Source organism: Rhinopithecus bieti, unplaced genomic scaffold (genome assembly GCF_001698545.2).
Source record: "Rhinopithecus bieti isolate Rb0 unplaced genomic scaffold, ASM169854v2 scaffold_9981, whole genome shotgun sequence".
Lineage (NCBI taxonomy): Eukaryota > Metazoa > Chordata > Mammalia > Primates > Cercopithecidae > Rhinopithecus > Rhinopithecus bieti.
Window position 1 is genome coordinate 1,643,732 of NW_016806838.1, and position 14,975 is coordinate 1,658,706.

General features: G+C 37.7%; 2 protein-coding genes across 3 annotated transcripts in view; one reads left to right on the forward strand and one right to left on the reverse strand.

Moving 5' to 3' along the window:
• RUNX2 (RUNX family transcription factor 2) overlaps positions 1 to 1,953 on the reverse strand; it is a 242,607-nt gene extending 240,654 nt beyond the window's left edge. Inside the window, exon 1 of the mRNA XM_017878096.1 lies at positions 1,651 to 1,953. The gene's annotated coding sequence lies outside the window, so the exon portion shown is untranslated. The remainder of the gene's footprint in view (positions 1 to 1,650) is intronic.
• SUPT3H (SPT3 homolog, SAGA and STAGA complex component) overlaps positions 1 to 14,975 on the forward strand; it is a 548,315-nt gene that overhangs the window by 69,201 nt on the left and 464,139 nt on the right. The gene's annotated exons all lie outside the window — the stretch shown is intronic.

Sequence of the window (14,975 nt, forward strand, 5' to 3'; positions counted from 1 at the left end):
CTGCCCCCCGCGCCCCCCGGGGCCTGCCCCCTCGCCCTGCATTATTGTGTTGCTGTCTATCTCATTCTTAGGTCTGTTAGTAATTGCTTTATAAATTTGGGGGCTCCAGTGTTAGGTGCATATATGTTTAGGATTGTGATATTTTCCTGTTGGACAAGACCTTTTATCATTATATAATGTCCCTCTGTGTCTTTTTTAACTGCTGTTGCTTTAAGGTTTCTTTTGTCTGATATAAGAATTGCTACTCCTGCTTGCTTTTGGTGTCCATTTGCATGAAATGCTTTTTACCACCTCTTTACTTTAAGTTTATATGAGTCTTTATGTGTTAGGTGAATCTCCTGAAGGCAGCAGATAATTGGTTGGTGAGTTCTTACCCATTCTGCAATTGTATTTTTTAGGTGGAACATTTAGGCCATTTACATTCAATGTTAGTATTGAAATGTGAGGTACCCTTGCATTCATCATGTTCTTTGTTACCTTCATACTTTGTTTTTTTGTTTTTGCTTTTTAACTTGTATTCTTGTTTTATAGGTCGTGTGTGCTTTATGCTTTAAAGAGATTCTGTTTTGATGTGTTTCCAGGATTTGTTTCAAGATTTAGAACTCCTTTTAGCAGTTCTTTTAGTGGTTGCTTGTTAATGGTGAATTCTCTCAACATTTGTCTGAAAATGACTGTATCTTTCCTTCATATATGATGTTTAGTTTCGCTGTATACAAAATTCTTCTCTGAAGATTGTTTTGTTTGAGGAGGTTGAAGATAGGGCCCCAATCCCTTCTAGCTTGTATGGTTTCTGTTCAGAAATCTGCTGTTAATCTGATAGATTTTCCTTTATAGGTTACCTGGTGCTTCTGTCTGACAGCTCTTAATGATACTTTCCTTCGTGTTAACTTTGGATAACCTAATGACAGTGTACCTAGACGATGATCTTTTTGCAATGAATTTCCCAGGTGTTTTCTTTGTGCTTCTTGTATTTGGATGTCTAGGTTTCTAGCAAGGCCAGGGAAGTTTTCCTTGATTATTCCTCCAGATGTGTTTTCCAAGCTTTTAGAATTGTCTTCTTCCTCAGGAACACTGATTATTCTTGGGTTTGGTTGTTTAACATAATCCCAGACTTCTTGGAGGGTTTGTTCGTATTATTCTGTTTTCTTTTTCTTTGTTGGATTGAGTTAGTTCGAAGACCTTGACTTTGAGCTCTCAATTTCTTCTGCTTGTTCCGTTCTATTGCTGAGACTTTCCAGAGCATTTTGCATTTCTAAAAGTGTGTCCAAAGTTTCCTGAATTTTTGATTGTTTTTTCTTTATGCTATCTATTTTGTTGAATATTTATCCCTTCACTTCATATATCATTTTTTGGATTCCCTTGCATTGGGCTTCGCCTTTCTCTGGTCCCTCCGTTTAGCTTAATAACTAACCTCCTGAATTCTTTTTCAGGTGATTGAGGGATTTCTTCTTGGTTTGGATCCAAGAAGATCCAAACTGGTGAACTAGTGTGATTTTGTCGGGGTGTTGATGAGCCCTGTTTCGTCATATTACCAGGGTTGGTTTCCTGGTTCTTTCCTATTCCGGTAGGCTCTGTCAGAGGGAAGGTCTAGGGTTGAAGGCTGTTCAGATTTTTTTGTCCCACAGGGGGTTCCCTTGATGTAGTACTCACCCCTTTTTCCTGTGGTTATGGCTTCCTGTGAGCCAAACTGCATGAATTGTTTTCTCTCTTCTGGGTTTAGCCACCCAGCGAGTCTACCCAACTCCTGGCTGGTGCCAAGGATTTCTGTGCAGAGTCCTGTGATATGAACCGTCTGGGTCTCTCAGCAGTGGATGCCAGTGCCTTTTCTGGTGGAGGTGGTGGAGGTTGCAGCCGACTCCATAAGGGTTCTTAACTTTGGTGGTTTATGCTCTATTTTTGTGCTAGTTGACCTCCCGCCAGGAGGTGGCACTTTCTGCATCAGTTGTAGTAGTGTGGAGAGGGACCGGCAGTGGGTGGGGCCCTAGAACTCCCAGGATTGTATGTGCTTTGTCTTTGGCTACCAGGTTGCCTAGGGAAATCCCATCAGGTGGGGGTGGGGCTAGGTGTGTCTGAGTTCAGACTCTCCTTGGGCCAGTCTGGCCAGTCTTGCTGTAGCTACTGTGGGGGATGTGGTGAGATTCCCAGGTCACTGGAGTTGTGTACCTAGGAGGATTATGGCTGCCTCTGCCAAGTCATGCGGATTGTCAGGGATGTGAGGAAAAGCGGCAATCACAGGCATCACTCAGCTCCCAAGCAAACTGAAGGGCTAGTCTCATTCCCACCGTGCTGCCCAGCCCACGACAGCCCCAAGTCTGTTTCCAGGTGGAGGGCACGCTGGAAAACTTTCCAGAGGCTTTCCGCTTCTGAGAGTATTTGAGGTGTCTCCCAGGTCCTGCAGGAGCCGTCTGCTTTCTTCAGAGTGTCTGTGATTCCTTCTCGGGATTGCTGGTTTGTTCTTGCAGTCGATCTGGAGCTAAAATTCACAATTTGGTACAGTATTCTTGGTGGACATTTTTTCCCCTCCTTTTCATCACTTTGACTATGTTATCCCATTTTCTCCTGGTCTGTAAGGTGTCTACTGAGAAAACTGCTGTTAGCCTTATCTGAACTCTGTTGTATGTGATTTCTTTCTTTTCTCTTGTTGGTTTCAGAATGTTTTATGTTTGATTTCTGACAGTTTGGTTATAATATACCTTCATCTATTCTTGTTTGAATTAACTCTGATGGGAGATTTTTTCCCCTTCCTATATGTTGATATTTATATCTTCTCCAGATTTGTGACATTTTCTGCTGTTTTTTAAAATAAGATTTCTATCACCTTTTTTCTTTCTTCTTCTTAAACTCCTATGACCCAAATATTTGCTGTTTTGATGCTGTCTCATATATTTTATAAACTTTCTTCAGTTTTCGTAGTTTTTTTTCTCTTTTGACTATGTATTTTTAACTAATTTGTCTTTAAGATCATAGATCTTCTGCTTGATCAGTTCTGATAGTGTTGATACTCGTTAAATTTTTAATTTCATTCATTGTGTTTTTCGGCTTTGGAATTTGTTTCTTTTTATAATTTCAGTCTATTAGTTTTCTCATTTTGGTCATTTATTTTCTTGAAGTTCACTGAGCTCACCTAAAATGATTATTCTGATTTCTTTCTCAGGCAGTTTATCTCCATTTATTTGGGGTCAGGCACTGGGAGATTGTATTCTTTTGGTGGTGTTTTCTCTCCTTGGTTTATCATGATTCTTGTTGTATTATGTTGATGTCTGAGCACCTGGTGGAGTAGTCACCCCATGCAGACTTTTTGAGCTAGTTTTGCTGTGGAAAGATCTTCACCTTATGAGGGCGCTTGTTGGCTAGGGTATAACAGTTCTGGCACCAGTGAGGGTTCAAGCTGGATAATCTGTGTAGCTCTGTCAGCTGAGGTTGCAATCAAGGGTTGCAGACATTAGTCTGCAAGACTAGGCAGCAAGGGTTGTTGGGGTCTTTGGTGACAATGACTGCTAAGGTCCTTGTGATCTCTTTTTACTCCTAACAGGGAAGTTGTGGCTGAGCGTAGATTCGTCTTGGTACTGGGTATGGCTTGTGGACTTGCTTGAAATAGCAGTGATACCAGTTTGTGATGTGTGTTGCCTGTGGTGTGGCCTTGTAGTTGAGACCTGAAACCTGGGTACTTGTGGAGGGAGTATGGCTCTGGCATCTGGGTCCATAATGGCAGTGATATGTGTGGTGTAGGCACCTCACCTGCCGTGTTGGCAACAGTGTGTGAGGCCTGGAGGCTTGTGAACACATCAATGGATATAAGAATTGGGAGTACAGGTATATGCAGAATTAGAGAGGCTTCTAGGTAGAGGTGGTGCCTAGCTCTGTGTGATAGCTGGTTTGGTACCTGGAGTACAGGCATGAGCAGTGAGGACTTGGCTTTTAGCCCAAGAATATGAAGATGCTCACTAAGGTGATAGCTCTGATATCTGAAATGTGGGCCCCGGTGCAGCCACATTGCCTGGGCTTGGAGTGGGTTATTTGTAGAATGACTGCAGTTCTGGGGTTGGAGCAGGTGTGGAGTTGGGAAAGATAGTGGCTTCTACTCTGTTATGTTGGCGAAGTCACTTCTATTATTGGATTTTTAAGGCAGGGAGTGACATGATGTATGGTTTTGAATCATCTGATAACAATGTGGTATATAGTGTATATTAGAAGGGACCAGAAGGATTTTGTAGTGAAAAATGCTGAGGGCTTGAATGAACTAAAACCACATAAAGAAAGGGAACTCTGAAAACTGTGGTTGAAAATTAGTTTTGTGGCATGTAATTTAATTTATAAACAAACAAGTTGGCAGAAGGAACATTTTGTCAAATGTTATTAGAATAGTCTAGCTGCATTTATGTAGGTGTATTTCTGAAAAGACTTTTGTAAATTCTTGAAAATTTCAAAATGTGACAAATCGGTCATTTTATATGTGTAATAACCCTGAATCATAAAATGCAGTAGGTATAGCGGAAGCAATAAATATTGTAGTTATATTGGAGCTGGTATGAAAAGACCATGATATTATGTAATATAGGTGGTGGGATAAAACGAGTTGTGTTCCAGTACTATGGAAACCATTCATTTAGATTTAGAGCTAAAAGCCGATATTTTTCATTTGAGGTAGTTCAGGGAATCTGATAGCTTAGATTTAAAAGTTCTACAAAATATAGTTAGCCATGTCATTTTCTGGAATTTATGCCTCATGAAAATAATACTTTTCTTTGAAAAGCAAACAAATAAGCAAATATAAAAGCATGAAGAAAATGCCTGTTCCTCTGTGATTCCTATTGGATACTTTATGTGTTCAATAAAGAAGATCAGGCCGTGGTGTTCATCAGTTGGGTTTCTGTAATCAACTGTTTCTAAAAATGAATGTTTCAGACTATTGATTTCTTCTATTTGTGTTTAGTGCTCAAGTGCGTTTTCATTTTAAGTACATTATTGACTGATGACGGCCATTGGTGCTTAAAAAGCATCTAGGTATAATGGCATTGTGCATTTTCTAAGATATTTGTGGCATTCTTACCCATTAAATTGGTTACGTTGCTAGGATAAGCAACTGGAAAAAAATCTTTGAAGCCATTCTTTTCTATTCGTATTTTTGGTTTTATTTTGGATACTACTTCTTTTATTTTCTCACCCTGTATTCCTAATAAGTTCTTCCTCTTTGACCTTTCTTTTTAGGAAAAAAAATTTAACAGAAAACTTTCTGAGGTCTGTTTGTGTAGCTTTGAAATAGCTTCTGCTAGCAGTCTGTTTAGTTTTAGAAAATGATACTAGCCTTGTAGCCAGTAGAATACTAAATGGTATCAGTAATGCCAAACATAATGATAAAATAGTGGAAAAATTTATTACGTATTTAGTTTTTTGGATGGTTTCATTGAAATGCATCTTTGAGCATAATTATCAAAGTGATTTTTCCTTTAAATTAAGTAACATTCCTCTGCTAAATTTTCAAAATTAGACCTCTTTAATTTGGATGGATGGGTAGAGATTAGTAACTTTTATCTGTAATATTTTCCTGTATAAAGCCATTTTAAATGTCTTTTAATCTATTTTAAGTGAAATATAATTATTAGATGTTGCTACTTACACATTTAAATAGATAACAAATACATTATTTTTCCATTTATAAAGCATCCACTTTGTGAGAGTGACTAACTCTTATTGATCCTAATCTGTAGTATACTGGTACTTAGTTCTCATCTACCAACATATTTAGCCTTTCTACAGCATGTAATCTGTTAAAAAGAGAAATTCAACAAATTTAATTTAAAGATTTAATTGGCTTTTTTTTTTGAGATGCGAGTCTTGCTCTGTCGCCCAGGCTAGAGTGCAGTGGCACAATCTTGGCTCACTGCAACCTCCCCTCCTGGGTTCAAGCAATTCTTCTGCCTCAGCTTCCCAAGTAGCTGGGACTACAGGCGCACACCACCACACCCGGCTTATTTTTGTGTTTTTGTTAGAGACGAGGTTTCACCATATTGGCCAGGCTGGTCTCGAACTCCTGACCTCGTGATCCACCCACCTCGGCCTCCCAAAGTGCTGGGATTACAGACATGAGCCACTGTGCCCGGCCCGGGTTTTTTTCTTTCTTTCTTTCTTTTTTTTTTTAGTTCTAGATCAGGCAACACCCCATTCTATAAAATAGAATGGACTGAGCAGAGATAGTTGGCTTTATAGGCCAAAAATGGCTGAAGAAAACAGAAACAAGAAACAAAAAGCAAATTGGTTGTTTCAAAGTTGCTTTCCTTAGTGATGTTGAGCATTTTTTCATATGTTTGTTGGCCATTTGTATATCTTCTTTGGAAAATTGTTCATGTCCTTAGCCCACTTTTTGATGGGATTGTTTGCTTTTTTTCTTGCTAATTTGTTTGAATTCCTTGTAGATTCTGGATATTAGTCCTTTGTCGGATATATAGCTTGTGAAGATTTTTTCCCACTCTGTGGGTTGTCTGCTTACTCTGCTGTTTACGTCCTTTTGGTGTGCAGAAGTTCTTTAGTTTAATTAAATCCAACCTATTTGTCTTTGTTTTTGTTACATTTGCTTTTGGGTTCTTGGTCATGAAGTCTTTGCCTAAGCCAATGTCTAGAAGGGTTTTTCTGATGTTATCTTCTAGTATTTTATAGTTTCAGGTTTTATATTTAAGTCCTTGATCCATCTTGAGTTGATTTTTGTATAAGGTGAGAGATGACGATTCAGTTTCACTCTCTTTTATGTGGCTTGCCAATTATCCCAGCACCATTTGTTGAATAGGGTATCGTTTCCCCGCTTTATGTTTTTGTTTCCTTTGTTGAAGTTCAGTTGACTGAAGTATTTGGATTTATTTCTGGCTTCTCTATTCTGTTCCATTGGTCTTGTGCCTATTTAAACCAAAACCCAATACCATACCACTATGCTCCTGCAAGAATGGCCATAATCAAAAAATAAAACAACATAGATGATGGCATGGATGTGGTGAAAAGGAAACACTTCTATACTGCTGTTGGGAATGTAAACTAGTACAACCACTTTGGAAAACAGTGTGGAGCTTCCTTAAAGAACTAAAAATAGAACTACCATTTAATCCAGCAATCCCAATCCTGGGTATCTACTCAGAGGAAAAGAAGCTATTATACAAAAAAGATATTTGCATACACATGTTTACAGCAGCACAATTTGCAATTGTAAAAATATGGAACCAGCCCAAATGCCCATCAATCAACGAGTAGATAAATTGTGGCATATATGTATATATAGATGGAATACTACTCAGCCGTAAAAAGGAACTAATGGCATTCACGGTACCTGGATGCAACTGGAGAGTATTATTCTAAGTGAAGTAACTCAGGAATAGAAAACCAAACGTTGTGTATTCTCACTCATAAGAGGGAGCTAAGCTATGAGGATGCAAAGGTGTAAGAATGATATAATGGACTTTGGGGACTTGGTGGAAAGGGTGGGAAAGGGGTGAGGGATAAAAGACTACAAATTGGGTTCAGTGTATGCTGCTTGCATGATGGGAGCATCATAATCTTGCAAATCACCACTAAAAAACTTACTCATGTGACCGAATACCACCTGTTACCCCCAAAGCCTATGGAAATAAATTTATTTAAAAAATTACTTTCCTCATACAATTGAAACAGAGGGGACTTCCTTATCATGCTGGCTCCAGGTAAACTGGGCCTTATTGGTTGCTGTGGATCTCCTGTTTTTGGAAAACTGGCCCATCTCAAAGTTCAGTTCATTTACTTGGCACTTAAGAGGAGTGATTCCATTTTGGTTTGGTCTGGTCTGCTAAAGTTTAGTGCAGGAGGCTAGTCTAAAACAGTGGCTTGCTGTAAACTTTATCAAATCCACTTGCTAAAGGACACTGAAAGATACAAAGCTAAAAAAATACTCTACCTTTGGCTCTCTTCTAGTTGTATTAAAACAAAGTACAGTTTAATTCAACAAACTATTTTCAGATTCCCATTAGGTGCCACATACCGATAATATAAAGATTGACAAACTCAAATGATCCTTGCTTTCAAGTATTTGACAATGTTAAGAGTAAATACTGTTGCACACATGATACATATGAAATAATACAAATCATAGCTATAAACAGGATTTTTAGGGACACAAATTAGAGCAACCACTTCTGTAAGGTGATGTAACGTTAACTAGGAGATTGCCAGGAAGTAGAACTGATGGCAAAGGTCATTTCAAGCAGAAATGAAGCAATTATCCCCAACCCCTCCCTGTACCAAAAAGACCCAAAACAATAAAAGAAAACCATAAACTAAAAGAATAAGGGGGAAAACTTAAAAGCGCTAATGAATAGAAAAAATAGGACTTTCCATTATGTTTTAATAGGCTGAAATTATGCAAAGCTGGAATGGAAAAGAGCATGAGTTATAAGGTAAAGAGAATAAGTTTCAAGTTCCAATTTTACCTGTTCTGTGTTCCCAGATAAGTCGCTCAATTTTTGTAAGCTTCCTTTTCCTCGTTGCAATAGATGCTGTTAGTACCCCATCCAGTTCCTTTTTATCTGGATGGTTTATTTACCTATTCCTCACCTATAGTGTTGGTGACTCACAGCTCTCAGTTCTCACTAGCACCACAGAATTGCCAGGACCTGCCTGCCAAGAAATCCCAGAGATCTTAAGCTTCCCATTTTCCCAGGGGTAGGTAGGTGACCTGTAGCCAGTGACTGGTTGATATAAGGGTATAAGGCCTTGTCTTTGTCTCAATATGTGACATTTCCCTGGTGCCAGTTAGACTCCAGAGCTCACTCTGGGATCAGGTTGAGGCTGGACTTTAGCTGAACCCACAGTTTTGTTGCTTCATTCACTTCTTTAAATTTTTTACTAAGAGCAGTTCCTCAAACATGTACATGGAGTTCTTGTCTTAGGTTTTGCCTCTCAGGGACTTGACCTAACCCCCACCCCCACCTTTCCCCAGCCCTTTAAAAAAAAACCTGTGATCAGGTATACATAATTTAAAATTTACAGTTTTCACCATTTTAAAGTGTACAATTCAGTGACATTAAGTATATTCCCAGTGTTATGCAACTGTCACCACTATCTCTTTTCATAACTTTTTCATCAACCCATAAGATAACTCCAAACCCATTAAGCAATCACTTCATATCTCCAGGCCCCTAAGCAGCCACTGGTAACACCAAGGAATAGAATTACCTCATCGTATGGTAATTCTGTGTTTAACTCATTGAGGTACTTGCTAGCTATTTTCCAAAAGGGCCTTGTAATTTTATATTCCTACCAGCAATTTTGAAGTATTAGTGTTTTGATTCTCCACATGTTCACCAATGCTTGTATTTTCCAATTTTATTTTGACGGCCATCCTAGTGGGTGTGGATACTCCTCTTTCAAATTGAACTAACTCTTCTCTTAACATTATTATGAGAATCAGATTGTGAGAGAAAACTTTTGACATATTACAAAGCACTGTATAGATGCCTTTACTTGTAATGTACGATTCAAACTAAAATTGGATTTAAAAGATTTGTTCTATCTTTGGTTTTATAAGACTTGCATAGAAAGAAAATAATAAAATTTGGTTGTGATTAACTGTTGGGCAGTCTAATAGAAGTATACTTAAGCTTTTGGTTGTCCCTTTTACATTTAAGAGATGTTATTCTTGACATAGTTTCAGTGTAAGAAAAGATAATTGGGGCTTGGTTTCATTTTCAATGCCTGCTATTAATTGAAGGGCCACTTATGCCAGAATTTGCCATTAATATGTTTTGTTTGTGTGTGTGTGCACACGCACATATATATATATTCACATATATAATACACATAAAAGTCATATTTATATACTTATTAAGAAAAGTGACAAAATGTTGGACAATAAGAACATAAAATATTTTCTTGTAGATAAAATTTTAAATCAGTTTATTTTGTATGTATTTGAGATGTATATATATATGTACATGATATTGTTAATTAATTTTTTTGTTGTTGTTGGCAGAGCTGAGGTCTCACTGTGTTGCCCAGGCTTGTCTGGAACTCCTTTGCTTAAGTGATCTTCCTGCCTCAGCCTCCCCAAAGTGTTGGGATTACAGGCTTGTTAGTTAATTTTTTTAGTTACCATTAAAATTGTTTTCTAAATTGACTAAAACATCTCTATATTGTCATTTTTAGTGACTGTACAGTATTCTTCCTTGTGGATGTTACAGCATTTTAATAGAAAGATAAATAAAATTAGACTTATTTATATGACACATTTTGTGTGTGCATATGAATAAAATCTTTAATCTTCAGTCTTCAGTTAAGATTTCTTTTGTTTCAGAGGACACATATCTTATATTACTGCTTTTGTTTTTAACATAGTCATCAATTTAAGATCATTACCTCATATACTTCTTTTTTTTTTTTTTTGAGACAGAGTCTTGCTCTGTTGCCCAAGCTGGAGTGCAGTGGTGTAATCTCGGCTTACTGTAACCTCTGCCTCCTGGGTTCAAATGATTCTTGTGCCTCAGCCTCCCAAGTTGCTGGGACTACAGGCCTCTGCCATCACACCCAGCCAATTTTTTTTTTTTTTTTGTACTTTTAGTAGAGGTCGGGTTTCACCCCAAGTGATCCATCTGCCTTGGCCGCCTCCCAAAGTGTTAGGATTATAGGCGTGACCACTGCACCTGGGCACTTCATATAATTCTACAAAACATTTTAATTTATTTTGATGTTTTTTAAACTTTGCACTTAAGTGGTTTTATGGTTTTTTTCCAAGGATAATTAATTGCCACAGGATTAAAATGGTCCATATTTTAGAAGCATTAGTTTTATTCTTTGATAAGTAATTTTAAAAGTTTAATATAAAAAGACACAGGGATCATTGTGAGATCAAGGTAAAGTTGACAGGAATTTAAAAGATAAATTTGGTTATACCTTTAAAGGTTTCATATATTCTAGAGAGTACTTTAGTGGAGAGGTTTAGTTTGCAATATGGAATATTTTCGGATTTTACCATTCATTAAATAGAAAAATAATGATTACATGGGCCAATTTTAGTCATTTTTCTGTCTCATTTGAGCAGATCTGATAGCTTTGTATGTTTTACAAAGTGTTGTGAATGTTTGAGTTATTGGTCATTAAGAGATAACATTTTAGGGAGGCCGAGGTGGGCGGATCATGAGGTCAGGAGATCCAGACCATCCTGTCTAACACGGTGAAACCCTGTCTCTACTAAAAAATACAAAAAATTAGCTGGGTGTTTTGGCGGGCACCTGTAGTACCAGGTATTCACGAGGCTGAGGCAGGAGAATGGCGTGAAGTCAGGAGGCGGAGCTTGCAGTGAGCCGAGATTGTGCCACTGTACTCCAGCCTGGGCGACAGAGCGAGACTCTGTCTCAAAAAAAAAAAAAAAAAAGATAACATTTTAATGAATATTATTCATATGTGTGAGGCCCATCTTGGAAGGCTCCTTTCTGATTTTTGTAAATGACTTTTTTTGACATGTTACAGGTAGATCAAAGAACAGATATCTAGGAATTAACTGTCATATATCTCCCATTCTCCTCTTGATAACCTACTGTTTTTTCTTTTAAATGACGAAAAGAATTTTAGTTGTTCCTAGTTGTAAGACTTATTCATGCACATTGCTAAAATGTAGAAAACAAAATTTCTTAATGGCACTGTCATTCTTCCAGTCTGTCTTCTGTGTTCGTGTTCCTATTCATTCTTTGGTCTGTAGTGATCTTCCTGTCTCCACTTTCTGAAGTCATGATCATTCATTAAATTATCTAAAGTCCTAACTCTTCATAAAACTTCTCAGTGTAGCCTTGTGGAAAAGAGATGAACTTCATTGTGAGAACTAGATGAATCTGTAAAAAGTTACCAGCTTTGGATTTTGTCAAATTGCATTCCACTCCTGGCTCTGCGGATTATCAGCTTGTGACCTGAAACTTGTTATTCAACTTCTGTCTTATTATGCTTTTTTATCTCTAAAGTAGGCATAATAATCTTTTTATGGATATCGTGAGCATTAAATGAAATAATGTGTGTAAAGTACCTAATACAAGGAGCTGATAAGCAATTCATATTGAATGGTTCATTCAGTAAATACAAACTGGATGTTTACTCTGTGCTGAGTCTTCTCTAGGTCATGGGCTGCGTAGGGAGACAGATACTGAAGTATTAAAATTTTATATACCATTAGTAATGGGGAGAGGGTAAGTATCTTACTGAACTTTAAGTTCATTATCAACATGTGTTTGTGTGTGTGTAATTTGTTAGTTTGTTAAGTTTTAAAAAGCCCCCAACAATTTATTGGTTCCCTGAAGATAATAAAATGAGCTCAGGTTTAAAATGAATGTGTTAGCATATTTGTAGTAATCCTTCTAATACTTGCATTTCTGCCAACCTGTCCTGGAACTTCAGTGACAGAGGGACTCCTAGTGTTTAAAGTATTTTATATAATTTTTGTATAACACGAACCTTTAAACACAAACCAGCTATTTTATCTAGAAGTACAGAAAATACTGTGATCTGATGCACTGGTGAAGGAAAATCTAGGTTTGTTATGCCTGTGAGACAGTACTATTCAGAACTTTATTAAAAACTTAAGGGACTTTGTATAGGGTAACTCTGAATACAGTTAATTTCCTCTTTTCCTTATAAATTTGCATCTAAGATACAAGTCTACCATACAGAATTTTAGCTAGCAATGACAGGTAGATAGATATCCCTTTCTCTAAAATTTTTGCTTGTATAATGGTTTAGTTAAACTTCATGATGTCTGAAACCTGGCTTTACTATTTGCTGTGTAGTGGGGGATGAAGCACATCATTTTTTTTCCCTTTTTTAAAAATTTATTTCCATAGGTTATTGGGGAACAGGTGGTGTTTGGTTACATGAATAAGTTCTTTAGTGGTGATATGTGAGATTTTGGTGTACCCATTACCTGAGCAGAATACGCTGTACATTGGTAGTCTTTTTTTTTTTTTTTTTCTTGAGACAGAATCTCACTTTGTTGGCCAGGCTGGAATGCAGAGTGCAGTGGCACGATCTCCGCGGGGAACAGGTGGTGTTTGGTTACATGAGTAACTTCTTCAGTGGTGATTTGTGAGATTTTGGTGCACCCATCACCTGAGCAGAATACACTGCACCCTATTTGTAGTCTTTTTTTTTTTTTTTTTTTTTGAGACAGAGTCTGGCTCTGTTGGCCAGACTGGAGTGCAGTGGCACGATTTCAGTCCACTGCAACCTCCATCTCCCGGGTTCAGATGCTTCTCCTGCCTCAGCCTCCTGAGTAGCTGGGATTACGGGCATGTGTCACCACACCTGGCTAATTGTGTTTTTGGTAGAGATGGGATTTCACCATGTTGGCCAGGCTGGTCTCAAACTCCTGACCTCAGGTAATCTGCCTGCCTTGCCCTCCCAAAGTGCTGGGATTACAGGCATGAGCCATTGTGCCCGGCACTATTTGTAGTCTTTTATCCCTCACCCCCTTCCCACCCTTTCCCCCTGAGTCCCCAAAGTCCATTGTGTCATTCTTATGCCTTTGCATCCTCATAGCTTAGCTCCCACTTATGAGTGAGAAAATACGATGTTTGGTTTTCCATTCCTGCGTTACTTCACTTAGAATAATAGTCTCTAGTCTCATCCAGGTTGCTGTGAATGCCATTAGTTCATTCCTTTTTATGGCTGAGTAGTGTTCCATTGTGTGTGTGTGTGTGTGCGTGTGTATGTGTATGTGTGTATATATGTATATGTGTATGTATATGTATATGTGTGTATATATACATATATATAATCACAATTTCTTTATCCATTTGTTGGTTGATGGGCATCTGGATCAATTCCATGTTTTTGCAGTTGTGAATTGTGCTGCTGTAAACGTGTGTGCAAGTATCTTTTCCTGTGACTTTTTTTTCCTCTGGGTAGATACTCAGGATTGGGATTGCTGGATCAAATGGTAGTTCTACTTTTAGTTCTTTAAGGAATCTCCACACTGCTTTCCACAGTGGTTTTACTAGTTTATATTCCCACCAACAGTGTAGAAGTGTTGCCTGTTTAGTGTATCCATAGCAGCGTCTACCTAGTTTTTATTTTTTGATTATGGCCATTCTTGCAGGAGTTTGGTGGTATTGATCATTAGTGATGTTGAGCATTTTTTCATACATTTGTTGGCCATTTGTATATCTTCTTTTGAGAGTTGTCTATTCATGTCCTTAGCCCACTTTTTGATGGGTTTTTTTTTCTTGTTGATTTCTGTGAGTTCATTGTAGATTTTGGGTATTAGTCCTTTGTCAGATGTATAGATTGTGAAGATTTTCTCTCACTTTGTAGGTTGTCTGCTTACTCTGCTGTTTCTTTTGTTGTGTGAAAGCCCTTTAGTTTAATTAAGCCCCAGCAATTTATCTTTGTTCTTATTACATTTGTTTTTGGGTTATTGGTCATGAAATCCTTGCCTAAACCACTATCTAGAAGAGGTTTTCCAATGTTATCTTCTGGAACTTCTATAGTTTCAGGTCTTAGATTTAAGTCCTTAATCCATCTTGAGTTGATTTTTGTATAAGGTGAGAGATGAGGATCAAGTTTCATTCTCCTACATGTGGCTGGCCTAGTATCTGAGCACCATTTGTTGAAAAGTGTTCTTCAATTTATGTTTTTGTTTGTTTTTTTCAAAGATCAGTTGGCTGTAAGTATTTGGGTTTATTTCTGGGTTCTCATTTCCATTGGTCTATGTGCCTATTTTTCTACCAGTACCACGCCATTTTGGTAACTGTAGCCTAATAGTATAGTTTGAAATCAGGTAATGTGATGCTTCCAGACTTTTTTTTTTTGCTTAGTTTTTTTTTGGCTTTTTGGGCTTTTTTTTCTTTTTTGGTGCCATATTAATTTTAGAATTGTTTTTTTCTAATTCTGTGATGAATGATGGTGGTATTTTCATGGAAATTGCATTGAATTTGTAGATGGCTTTTGGCAGTATGGTCATTTTTCACCGTATTGATTCTACC